Below are 13,379 nucleotides of genomic sequence, written 5' to 3'. Positions count from 1 at the left end.
AGGCCCATTTTACAAGCTCAGCCTTTATGACATCTCCCATCGAGCCCTACTGCAACATGTTTAATTTTTAGTAGTTTCCTAAACCACCATTAAACACTTTGCTCATTTGGAAAACAAAATATTTAAGATAATGGGTATGAACCCTTCATATGTTCTACCAATGACATAATACAGTTAGCTTTATTAGCTATGCATTTTTTCTGTATGCATGTGAATATCCTTAGAAGTTGACATATGTTTTCTCTTCCAAGTCACTGACATGACCAGTCTGGGCAGGAAAGATAAGATCTATTGGTGCAGAGACTGTGAAGACTATACAGACCTAAAGTACTATACACTGAAAACAGACTGATTTAATAAAAAAAGTTACTTTATATGGGAAAAAGAGGACTAATGTATATATTACCTCAGTAACATTAACCAGAGCAAACATTATACCATTTAGAACCACTATTCCAAAAGAACAAAAAACTAGAGTAGAAATCCATGCAAGACTAAACATTCAAAGATCCAACAGAGGAAGGAGGTCAATAAAAACAGAAAAGAAACCAGATAATTAACTGCATGTGGTTTTGGCTATCCCTACATACCTCATATTTCTTCTTGCATGTTTCTTTTCCCTGTGGTCAAAATTTTGCCATGGTAAGGAAGATTCAGAAATAGGTTCCTCAGCTAATAAAACATTTTGATGAGCTGCATTGCACATTTACACATAAAAGCTAAATAAGATGGATTTCTCACTGTGGCGACGGGCCATTTCAGGAAATGCAGTGAGCAAAATATATTGTCCTTTGCATTTGAAAATTACCATATAAACAAAATCACCACTGAAACTGGTGAAAAAGCAATTGGATCTAGACTTTTTCCTGGTAAAATAAGTGAATACAACAACTTCTACAACTTTAATTTCTCCTGCTGGTTGTTCTTCGCTGAAATGGTGTTTTGATGTTGCTGCCATGGTTTGTGTTCTGCCATTTGATTGTAGCAAAAATTCAAGGTTCAGTACAGAGCCTGATTCAGCAGCTCTCCAGACCAGAAAGTCAACAGATTTCCCCAAATGATGATTTCCCTGAGGTGGGGGAAATCTGTATTTTCCCCAGGATTTGAAATTAGGGAGGGTTCAAATTTATTAGGGGGAGGGGTGAGACCAGGCAGGCGAAGGTGGGTTGCATGGCACCACAATAAAAACTGAAAAAATGTTTCATCACCACCATTTTGTTAGATTTAACTCCTATTTTAAAATCATCATCACACAAATTAAAGTTAGCTACACAAGCCTCCTACATCTACAGTCTTCTTGGTTTCTTGTTGTAATTTTGCACAACTCTGTTAATGAACTTCTCGAATGCAGCACGTTCATCTTTGAAGGCTTTTCATGTGTCCTGTACTTCCAGTCCTTCATGATATATTCATGATCCAGCAAAAAGAGAAACAAAATTCTATTCAATGAGGAAAAAAAAAAACGCTCAACTGTAGCTGTTGTGACTGGGAGTAACATGAGATGAATTCCTACTCCTTTCCTACCCCAGGAAACATAGCACAAAGATTGGGTCAAACCACTAGTGATGATAAAAAAGTTGTAGTCAAATCTTCATTCGTTCACCATATGACATTCGACTCAGTGTTCAAATTCTCTAGTCTGTCCTGATCACATGCCAGCCCCATTGCTGGTAATGCCTAACTCCATTTAGTGGTCGGTGTTTTCTAAGATAGACACCTGTAAAAGCTATGTAGAGGTTGAGTAAAATCCAGAAGTAGCTATTGTAGGTTTGTAAGATCTGTGTACTTTTTCAGCTAGCTTAACAAACACTTCTTGTACTTTTCACTTAAGGATTCAATGCAAGTGCCTTCATTAGCCAGCTCCTGGACTGAAGCCTTTGCTTCTTCAGTATGTTTTCAATGGATCTCCCTCTAATTGATCCAAGTGTAGTTTCTATTGCTGGTCCAAGATCTGCTACAACAGTAGGAGATGCCTGGATGGCACTGTTTAATGACCCAAGTAGTTTTATCAGTAGACTTGCAAGAGAGAAAGAATGGCGATAGTCTTCTCTGACCTTAGTAGCAAAAGTAGTCCACCAGCTTCACTACCTCGATCCACCCCATCTAGGTAGGTACTTTCCAAAGCCAAACACCACTTGCAGTAATTTTAAGACAATAGCCATGGATCACTCATGAGAAAGCCAGCGGGTTTTCCAGGTGTGTATAGGAGAGATTAGGGTTACACTTATCTCTGAGCAAAGCTTGTACTCCACTATATCTTCCAGAGAAGTTTGCCGCTCCATCAAATGCACAAGTAGCCATCCGTTTGGGGTTCAATTTACAAACATTTAAAACTCTAAGATGTGGGTTGTCACAGATGCAGTCAGTCTTCTATAACCTGAAGGTCTAGAAATGCATCTATTGGCCTACTACTAACATGAAGATAGCCACAATGACCTAATACTTGAATGCACCGATGCAAATGAGCATCAGCTGCCATGTATGCACATTTTTTGAATATGGTGAGAGAGTTCTTCACTTTTTCAACTGCTGAGTCTTTCACTGTTGTACTTCATGCTGCTAACCAGTCAGCAGAGTGAAAGATATTCAGCATTTGCTGGTCTTGTTCAGAACCAGTGTCCAGCTTTAGCATTAACAAGTGACAATGGACTTAACATTGGATTCCAGTCAGTGGTGGATTAATGATTTTGCTGCCCCTGGGCCCTGAAATAATTGCCACCCCCAGCTCACCTCCACTCTGACTCCGCCTCCTCCCCTGAGCACGCCGCCGCGTCCTGCTTCTCCCTGCCAGTGCTTGTGTGCAAAACAGCTTTGCGAAGGAGGGGGGAATGTGGCGTGCTCAGGAGAGATGGTGGGGCCAGGGTGGGGAATGGGTGGAGTTAGAGCAGGGCCAGTGGCAGAGGGTGCGAACCGGTGCAGGGGGAAGCAGTCACCTCTGGCTGCTATTATAAATTTGCCGCCCTAGGCCTAGTCGGCCTAGGCGTTAATACGCCACTGCCTCCAGTTTGTAGTGTGTGGTGTCTTTTGCTTAAATAGAAAGTAGGATACCACAGCCATGTTTGTTTGTGTAAACTGTGTTTGTGTCTCCAGCATTCTCAACAGCCTCATTAAGTACTTCAAAAATTGGCTTTTACAGTAACTGGCAATCTTTTCATGTAGGTTGTTAGCATTGGCTTTGCTGCTAGATCTGGCAAACCAAGTGCCTCCATTTTTACTGGCTAAATCCATGGTATGCCCACATTTTGAACACTGCGTGCAGTTCTGGTCACCCCATCTTAAAAAGGGTATACTGAAATTGGAAAAGGTACAGAGAAGAGGAACTGAAATGATTAAGGGTATGGAACAGATACCATATGAGGAGAGATTAAAAAGACGGACTTCTTAGCTTGGAAAAGAGATGACTAAGAGGATAGGATAGAGGTTTACAAAATCTTGACTGGTGTGGAGAAAGTGAATAAAGTAGTGGTATTTACTCCTTCATATATCACAAAAGCCAGGGGTCACCCAATTACATGAACTGGCAGCAGGTTTAAAACAAATAAAAGGACATACTTCACACAACGCACAGTCAACTGTGGACCTTTTTGGCAGGGAATATTATGAAGGCCAAAAATATAACAGGGTTCAAAACAGAACTAGTTAAGTTAATGGAGGATTGGTCCATCAATGACCATTAGCCAGGATGGGCAGGGATACAACCCCATGCTCTAAGCGTCCTGAGCCTTTGGTTGCCAGACGCTGGGAGTAGATGACAGGAGATGGATCAATTCATTACCTCTTCTGTTTATTCCCTTTGAAGCACCTGTCATTGGCCAGTGTTGGAAGACAGGATACTGGGCTTAATGAACCATTGGACTGACCCAGTATGGCCGTTCTTATGTAAAAATTAATTATAATATAAAAATATTTAATATAGAAACTCCTCAGGATGGCGACAATGTGAGATAACAACCTTGGCAAATAGTGCCTTTTAAAAATCTTGACCTACTAGGAAATGTATATTTATATAATTTTTCCAAACACAAATCTAGCATTCTGGAGCAAAGTCACTAAAATATAGTCCAACAAAAAAAAAAAAGTTCCTTTAATGTGCCCCTCCTTTATCCCTCCACCTCATCCCACTCATATTTGTTGTCCTTGGTCAGTGAAGACCCAGAGTTCAGAGGCACTTTTCTGTGAGTTCACCTCGGACCCTCGGGGGTGCGAGGGCAGAAGGCACTTTCCTTGTTCTTTCAGCCACTCGCTCCAGCTGCTCACTCTGGCTGCTGTTGTTCGTCGTGCCACTGTCCACTTAACTGCTCCATTACAGATGGCCCTGTGCCATTAACTACTGCTGCCACCTGCCACTGTGACCTCTGTGAGCTGGTCTCTTGAGGTTCCACCCAGCTCTCAGCGATTTCAGCTCTCAGTGAGGAAACCTGACTGCTAGTGCAAGCTGAGCTGTCTCTTCCACACAGACTCTGTCCCACAGCAGGTCTAAGCACTTAAAACAAGTGGTCACTTAAAACAAGAGACTCTGTGGAGCCTAAACAGTGCTCTCTCCAAACAGGAGAGAGGGGTAGGTCAAATGGTGCCTGTGACTTAGGCAGAGCCCATACCATGAAGCAAAACACCTGTCTTCTCACCCCCCCCCCACCCCCACTGGGATCTGGCATCCAAACCCCTTACTTAGCGAGTGTAGTTCAGCTGAGGGTGACCAGTGCTTAGTTTGTAATGAAAGGTGCCACAGCTCAAGCTAGTTTTTTATATGCATCACTAGTGTGGCAAGCCCAAAGGTCCTGGGCCTATGAACTGCCAAGCCTAGAGGTATCAGGGCTCAGCCCTGGCACAAATTAAGCCCTGAGTGTCACCCCCTCATTCAGGACAGGCTAAGCACAAGTCTGCTGCCCTTTACTCATATGTAAGGATAACATTTCATTACCCCCACATTCAATATCAAAGTGATTTGTGACCCAACACCAGCCAAACTTGATCACTTGGGCAACACAACTCTGTCTGCTGGATACCTAGGCATAGTAGGTATGTTCATGTGCATACAGTCTGGTCCTGAAGCTTTTCCTCCCCATGCCCTGGCTCATCACTAGCTCTCAAGGGAGAGCTCATTCAGACCTTACTTACAAATCATAATTTGAAATTATAAGGTTGACCACATCACCAAAATGAATGTGGCAACATTAGCTTCCTCACAGTTGTTTTTTATGACAGTCTTTGATCATACTTTTCAAACCTATTCTGCTTTTTCAGGTACAAATATTTTATCATATATTGCATGTGCTTTTAAAGTGTGTATTAATGTTTCAATTTCAATTCAAATTTCCAAACAATGACTAAACTGGCAACACGGCATGTAACTAGTTGACCACTGGGGGGTGGGCAGTGTAGGGAAATCTCTGGAGGAAATTCCTCAGAGACTGAGTCATGATACCTGACTCATACGCCAACCCTTCCTGGAGTAGGAGGCATATCAAGGACATTCCCAAGGGAAGGAGAAATATAGCCAGTGCATGCCTGTGCTCTGGCAATCCCCAGCAGATGGATGGCCACTGTGCAGGTCAGAGCTGTGGGTGCTTCTCTTACTGCATTTTTTGTTGTTGAATCATGCCAGTTTTGAGCATTATCCATACCCTCTACTGAATGTATCCAAGATTCTCTAGTAGCTTTACATTGTTCTCCAATGTTGACCTTGTTGATCCTCTAAGAATAAAAAAAGATATTAAATAGGATCACAATAAGCTAGCTATGGAAAATTAGATTAGCTGCACACAGAATAGGAGCTATTACCTCACTGAAGCTGAAAATCACCAACAGCAATAATGCCACTGGAAATAATGACTAGTGTTCTGAGCATTCCACTTGTCATGAAGGCGTCTATGAGACCAAGTTCAGCTATATATGCTAAACTCACAAAAAAACTAGATAAAAATGTTTGAACTGATTTCATTGTTAACATTTCCAGCATAACTAAGACACTGATGTGAATGATATACAATCTAAACTATTTAGCTATGAGTTTCAATACAAATTCATCCACCTTTACTTTATAGTTTAGCCAGAATGTGTGGCTGGAAAAAGAATTTGAAGTTTTATTCATTTATATTTATTGAGCACCTATCCACAGCTCTTGATAAATTGACCTATTATATAAAAAACCACACAGAAGTTCAAATAGATTCATATTCATACAAACTCCTCAGTTCACCCTAAAGAAAGTCGCCTCTTTCAGTACACACAATATCCACAAAATTCATCATCCATTGTAAATAAAGGTTCTCTCTACAATCCCCTGCTAGATCAATCCACCCACTCATGGAAGGTCTCAAAAGCAAAGAAATAGGGCTTGTACCAGTCTTTATAGCTTGATGAATCAAAGCTCTCGTTAGCCCAAGGAGAAGAGAAGTAGTGCCAGGGTTGACAGCCCTTAACCTTATGTTGTGCCATCAACCCCCTACTGTTTGATCTGAGATACAGCAGTATCCCAAAGCATTCAAAAATCCTGAGTCAAGTACTAAAAATGAGATTTTTTTTTAAAAGTAATACATTTGGGGTTCATTTTGATTTCTGAGCCATTAGACTGCATGGGGATCAGGTTTTTAACCTTTTCCTCCACAACCCATGAGGATGAGATTTTGTAAAATTAAAAGCAGAGATTCTCAGAAACTAATATGACTGCAGGAACTGGGGCTTTTAGAAAAACACCACATATCATGAGACTCACAATAAAATCATGAGATTTGGCAATATACATGCAGTCAGTTCAAGAATTTCAGCTGATCACAGCAGGAATGGCTTCACATCGAGGTGGTCACTAATGTAGCCAGGACACACACCAGGACTTATGAATGATTAGTTCATTGTTTTCATAAAATAAATTGTTAATAAATGATTTTGGAAAGACAATGGTCTGCAAAGCAGGCTAAATATTTTAAAATAGCATCTTATTAGGGCACTTCAAGTTTAACCCAATCTCTGTGCATCAGTTTCCCAATCTTTTGTAAAGCACTTTGAGATCTACTGATGAAAAGCACTGTAAAAAAACTAGATATTATGGGCAACTGTGGCTTGATTTTCGGAGCTATTCAGCACCCACAACTCCCATTTCAGCAACCATTCCTACCTCTTCTTGTTTCAAGTGAGCCAGCACAGTATTGAGACACGTGTATGATAATAGCAAGACCAGACAAATGGTGAGTCTCTGTGTGTGAGTGAAGCAGCTACAGAAAGGGTGGCAGCACACTGAACTCCACATGTGAAAATCCTCCAGGTACTCTGAAGTTGGAATAAAAAAAGCTAACAGAAAACAAATATTCTAGTAGTTAATAAACTAAAGGATTCATGGCAGTATATTTGCTTTCATAAAGCATATTTAAGAATCAGTGTCACCTAGTAGAAAAAGCACTAGACTGGGACTCAGGAGACCTGAGTTCGAATTCTATTCCCATTTCTGCCAGTAGCATGCTGGGTGACTTCAAGCATTTTACTTGAGTCTTAGTTTCCCCTTGTGTACAGCTGGGATAAACCTCTTTGTAAAATGCTTTGAGATCAAGAACTTTGTTCTGAACAAAATCATCCTGATTTATAGTATGCCTTGAAATTCACGGATTGACATTTCAAATACCCCCCAAATTAGAGGTGTGCTATTTGGGCCTGAAGCTGCGATGGAGCGCTGAGCGCCCTCAAATCTCACTGCAATGAAAGGCCCTTGCTGGAAATAACATGAGTCTTTGCAGGCTATGACTCAGGTGCTCAGGCAGAGCTCTGTAGAGAAATGTTTACAGTATTTGTTCATTCTTGTGATGCTCCAGCTTATTATTTAGTTGGTCCCTTTCACTGACCATTGAGTTTAGCAAAACAAAGGAACAATATGATGCTGACATTCTTGCTGTAAATTACTGAAATAAAGAAATGAAACATCAACTGGTAGATTTCACATAACTCAAAAACTGGGAAACAGCATCATTTTCGAAGTTACTTTTTAGGTTTCTGCTTTCTTTGGTGACTGTTGAACAATTACAATAAGATAAATACTAATTAGCATTTTATAGGTAAAATAGCTATATTCTTATGGCAATATTTATATGATAAAAAATTAAACCAATGAAATACAATAGAGAAATAATCCAAAATTACTTTAACATTATATACAATGTTTAAACTTTTCTGATCAATGTCTTTAGTAATTTTAAAAGTTTGGAAAAAAGTTTTAAAAATTACCATATTTTTATGCTTCAGCTGTGTTCAGTATTAGCCCTGTTGGACTCTGACTTTTTAACAGTCTATTTAAAAGTTGGTTAAATATTTTTCAAATTTTAAATCAACAGTACACAAGAGCAGCCATTCTGAATCAGACCAATGGTCCATCTAGCCCTGTTAGGTACAGCTCTGCCAAATTCTTGGGGAAGGCACACACCCAGTTGGATTTTTAGGGCATTGTTTGTTAGGTGGCCATCTTGGTCTGGATAAGAACAAGGTGACCTCCATGTTGTGACAGTTTCTTGTTCTCCTATTCTGGGCAAATGGCGGGAAAGTGAAAAGAGTGGGAATCAGTTGTTGCTAAGTAACCGGTTTCTATATAGAGAAATGAAAGGAGGGGCCGGGGGCTCTTGAGCTCTGGAGTCTTTGGGGCTCAGGTGTTTAAAAGCTCTCTCTCTGATGTGGTACACTTTCCACATTGGCTACTGGCCTGCAGTAGCCACTCACTGAACGAGGTCGTCATCTTGGAGTTTATAAGTTATTTTCTTTTGGGAAGCAGACGTGCACTCTCGCACTGGATCTGGTTAGTTAGATCTGACCCTAACCCATAGACGCAGCGAGGGATAGGGTGGGTCTGATAGAGTTACCTACCTGTCTTAGACACCTGTGATCCATCGCTGGTGTCCATTGCTGATCTCACCAGTCTGCAGCCTCGCCACCGGCAGTACCTGAAGGAGATAGAAAAACCATCTTTGCTTTATTGAGTGTGTTTGTGCGCATGTGTATGCTTATATTTCAAGCTCCAGTGTCCTTAATCCATCCCCCTCCCTTTCCTTCCCCTTTAGTAAATAAAGGGTTGTGAGTTCATATCTGTCTGGTGGTTTCTTTTATTCCAGCTCTGATAGATGGGCTTAAGGGGGGACCCAGTGGGAGGTATACTGTAAGGCTCCCCAAAGTCTTCTGGTCAGATAGGCTCCCTAAAAATTCTTACAGCCCAGTGTCTTGTCTGCCAACAGTAACCGGTGCCAGGTCCTGCAGAGGGAGTGAACAGAACAGAGCTATATATTTAATATCTCAACCAAAGCTCACTGTAAAAACAGTTATGTTTATTCAATTAAGATACATTGTTATCTGAGGAGGTTTCAATAAAATAAATTAATGTTTAAATTTAAAATGCTTTAAAGTTAGAAATAACACGAAAATTTGAAATGAAAATACTGATACCATATTGGTTATCATAAAGGAATTGGAAATTTATAAAGGAGGCATGCACACGCTACTATACAGTTACATAGGGTAATCCAAGTCATTGTCTAAACTTTAGTTTTTTGTGCATTGTAATTTAAATAGACTGATAGTTAATTCATGTCAATTACCAAATATGATTGTACATGCTAAATTTAGATACTCCATAGACACTTGTTCCCTCACAAGGGGTATGAAATATAACCCAAGAATAGCTGGGCAAATAAGTTACAGCCAGCAATTTCTTCTGTGATGTTAGTAGTCCTTTTTCCTCTTCATAAATTGTCTGAACAGACTGCAATTTTTAAACAAGTTGTTCACTATTCAAAATATGTCACCATGTTTTGTACAAAATGTTTCATCCAACATTTCAGCCTACAGATTCCTCCCCCCGCGCCCCGCCCCAAGTTATTCACCATTTGATATTTTAGTTGAGACTGGTCACTTAAGTCATATGATATTGTTTGTTTCCTGACTAGATGACCTGACCTTTATGAACTATTACTTCTGCCCAAAACAAATTTCATTTCATTTTGTTTAGTTATTAACAAATCCTGGTTACAGGCGCACCATTTACTTTTCATGAACATTCATTAGAAAATTTCAGTCATATTAATAGTTGCAGAAAGGGAATAAACAGGAAGTTAAATTAAATCTGAAAGTTTCTGAAAGGTTTGCAATTTGTGTGTCTCCGTTCATTGAGCCCTAAACCCCAGAAGCACAGGACCAAGACCAATAAATATTTTCACTCTATGTGAATCAAGAAAAAAAGATTCCAAGTAAGTATTCATGGGTCAAATACAGCTAGACAGACAAAAAACAGACATTTTAATTTAATCTAAGTACCTGCAGGCAACTTTTGCATTGGTACATATACAAAAAACCTTTCAACTTTTTCAGGTAGGGAGAGAGTAAAAGAGCACTGGTAAGTTTTTAAACCCTCCCCCCCGCCCCCACACACACCTTTTCATCCTCATTTTCCACCAGGGAAAAATGGGGAAGGTGAAAAAGAAAAAAAAAACCCTGAACACAAAATTCTTCCATTTTCTAAAAGGAAAGAAAATGTTGATTGCTTTTGTTTTGCAATTTTCTCATGAAAACTGAACAATTTAAAAATGTTGAATTAAAATTTTGTTTGAAATTTTTCATGGGGGCGGAAAAAACACAAAAAACCAAACCATGTTTTTTGACCAGCTCTAGCGTGGAAATAGATCATGTTGACTCTGGATCACTGAAGAATTCTGTGCACAGAGATCCTTGGCTGTCCACTTAAAATAGTTTTAAGTCTGTCCTGGGCTCGGGAACAACAAAGCAGGTTTAACAGAGCCAAGAATCTGTCCTTTCACAGGAAAACAATTCCAAGAAAGAGGTTTTGAAATGGAAAAAAAAAAAAAGTCCTCCAACCCTCCCCCCAAACCTTTATAGTCAGATGGATCGCCAGTAGGCAAGTTAATGCAATACTGGATCTCTCTCCATTTGTAGAGAAGCCTTTTGGAGGACTTTCCTATGTGGTAACTAAATTCATATTGGAGATCCTAGCCAATGTAGTAGCAAACTCCAAAGAAAAAATAATAATCTTCCAAAGGCCATGTGCTGTGTGAATTCTAACCAGATATTACAGCTTGCCTTTACATTAACATATCATTATGTCGTTTAAAAAAAACCAAACCCAATTTTCTCAAAAGATTCTCTATACATGCTCATGAACTAATAAAGATCTATGGTCATACTCAAACATAATTAAAATATTAATGTGAGTTAATACAGACACTTGTCTAGCACAGGAATAATAAGCTTCCTAGATAAAAGACTGACTTGTGTTTTAACCACCCAATCCACAACACAGGAGGCAAAAATTACATTAAGAAGATTCTCTTATTAAGAACACATCATATCAATGATAAAAGTATCTGCTGTTTCTCCCCAGGGAGTGCTGCATTTTTCAGCTGAAGGCACTATAAACAAGGTTGTCAACTATAAAACGTCAACATATGATAACTCCTGTGATGACACTGGAGTCAGTTCAAGGACAATATCATCTTTGTATTTTGTAAATACACCTCTTAAATTTTGATAAGAGATAAGACAGGCACCATTACTTAAGGCCTGAAAGTTCTGTAATACCATCATGCTACTGAATAAAAACCAACAAACATTCAGTACTTTGCCCGAAATGCAAAAGATGCTGAAAACTGTATACATTTTGTAGCCACGCTTTGGCTATACTTGGCATGCCATTTCTTCTGGCACCTCATTGACATTGAAATATAGCTGAGCTTTATCTATGAGCTCCTGATTCAAGGCTACAGAGACAGTAAAAGGAAAGCAAAGATAGAAACAAGCAAAATCCATATCTATTATTTAGAAGGAAGCTGAGATTCTAACAATTACTGCAGCACAGATAAGTTACGCTCATCTTTATTGTCTTGATGATAGAACTTTTGGGATTCACACTGTTCCTTTATCAACAATAACCTTCACATACTGTTTGCATTCCCTATTTATAGTCATCTGCATCTTCCTAATACCCAGTCAAACTGCTCTCTTACTCTGGTTTTAACTTTACAACTTTTAGCCATTAATCCCATACATTTCACGGTGTTCTACTCACAACTTTACGTTACCAAGTCTTGTGCCTTACAATGTAATATATGGGTTTGTTGGATAAAGTACCATAATAATTGGAGGTTAAAACCAGTAGAGTACTGCCTTTTGATGTGGTATTAGCTAGGTAGCAAATGACCATAAAAAGGGAGTACAGAATGTGTGAGAGATTATTGTGGATAAGAACTTAGTGTAACTGGAAATTACTGGCTACTTACCTACAGCAACTTCTAGCATGTACATTTTACTACCTTTCAGCACAAAGGGCCTAAATATCACTGTTGGAGGTGGATACTTAACACAGAAAAGAAATAGATGGAGACATAAAAATGGGAATCAGGTCACAATGATCCAAAACAAAATTACCTGTGAATTTAACCTTTCCATTTTTTTCTTCACACATCAGTCACCCTCTCGCTTAAAAACCGTTTGAAATGGCATTTACAATATTGTATCAGCATGCCACTATAGCATAGTCCGACTTTGAAAAGTGACAATAAAATGGTATCATGGAATTCCATTGTTTATTGTATTCCCAGTGATTCCTTATTGAAAAGGTACCCAGTTCACAAGAGAAAAGATTATTTTTCTAACTACCAGCTCTGTAAACTCAACATGAGGTCAGAGACAATCCAAGCTCTTTCCTTCGGATGCATCATCAGTAGTTAGAACATTTTTGACAAAACAAAGTTTCTTCAGAAAATGCAGATTTGTTAAGCCCGAAATGTTTCACCTGAAACATCTCTGGCCTGATGAACTTTCAGTGAATCCAAGGCAGTGCATCCAGTGTCTGCAGCTCTGGGGCAGACCTACCATGTGGACTGTCCCGGGGGTAAGAGACTCTGATACTTCTAGATTCTGCAGCTCTGGGGCAGCCTTCAGACTAGATCTTCTGTGACCCTGTGCAGTCCCACGACTTCCAATAGGTTCACAAATTGGTAGCTGACTGGGACCTCAGCACAAATTCTGTTGATGAGAAAATAAGGAGAAATAAAATGCAATGGACCATCTCTTAGGAGTAAGCAGCAGTGGAACACCTATATTTGTCAATAAACAAAACAGATAGGACTATAAATACATAGAAATTAGATATGCTGAGTAAGAAAGGGTCATTTATATCATTATTTTTCCAAGTGGAGCTATATCTTAATAGGGTACAATTTGGAGCACATGATAAAAAAGTGATTAAAATAATTAGAAGAATCTTCTTCAATCTACTAGTGAAGTTTTATTCTGTGCAAAGCACAGAAGTTTAGAATTCTCAGGGACAAATGTATTCCTCAAGTATCACCCCACTAAAGTCAATGGAGTTACACCAGGGATGAATTTGACTTAGTTTT

This window comes from Chelonia mydas, chromosome 2 (assembly GCF_015237465.2).
Source record: "Chelonia mydas isolate rCheMyd1 chromosome 2, rCheMyd1.pri.v2, whole genome shotgun sequence".
Classification (NCBI taxonomy): domain Eukaryota; kingdom Metazoa; phylum Chordata; order Testudines; family Cheloniidae; genus Chelonia; species Chelonia mydas.
The sequence above is the reverse complement of the archived record's forward strand: the minus strand, read 5'-3'. Positions refer to the sequence as shown.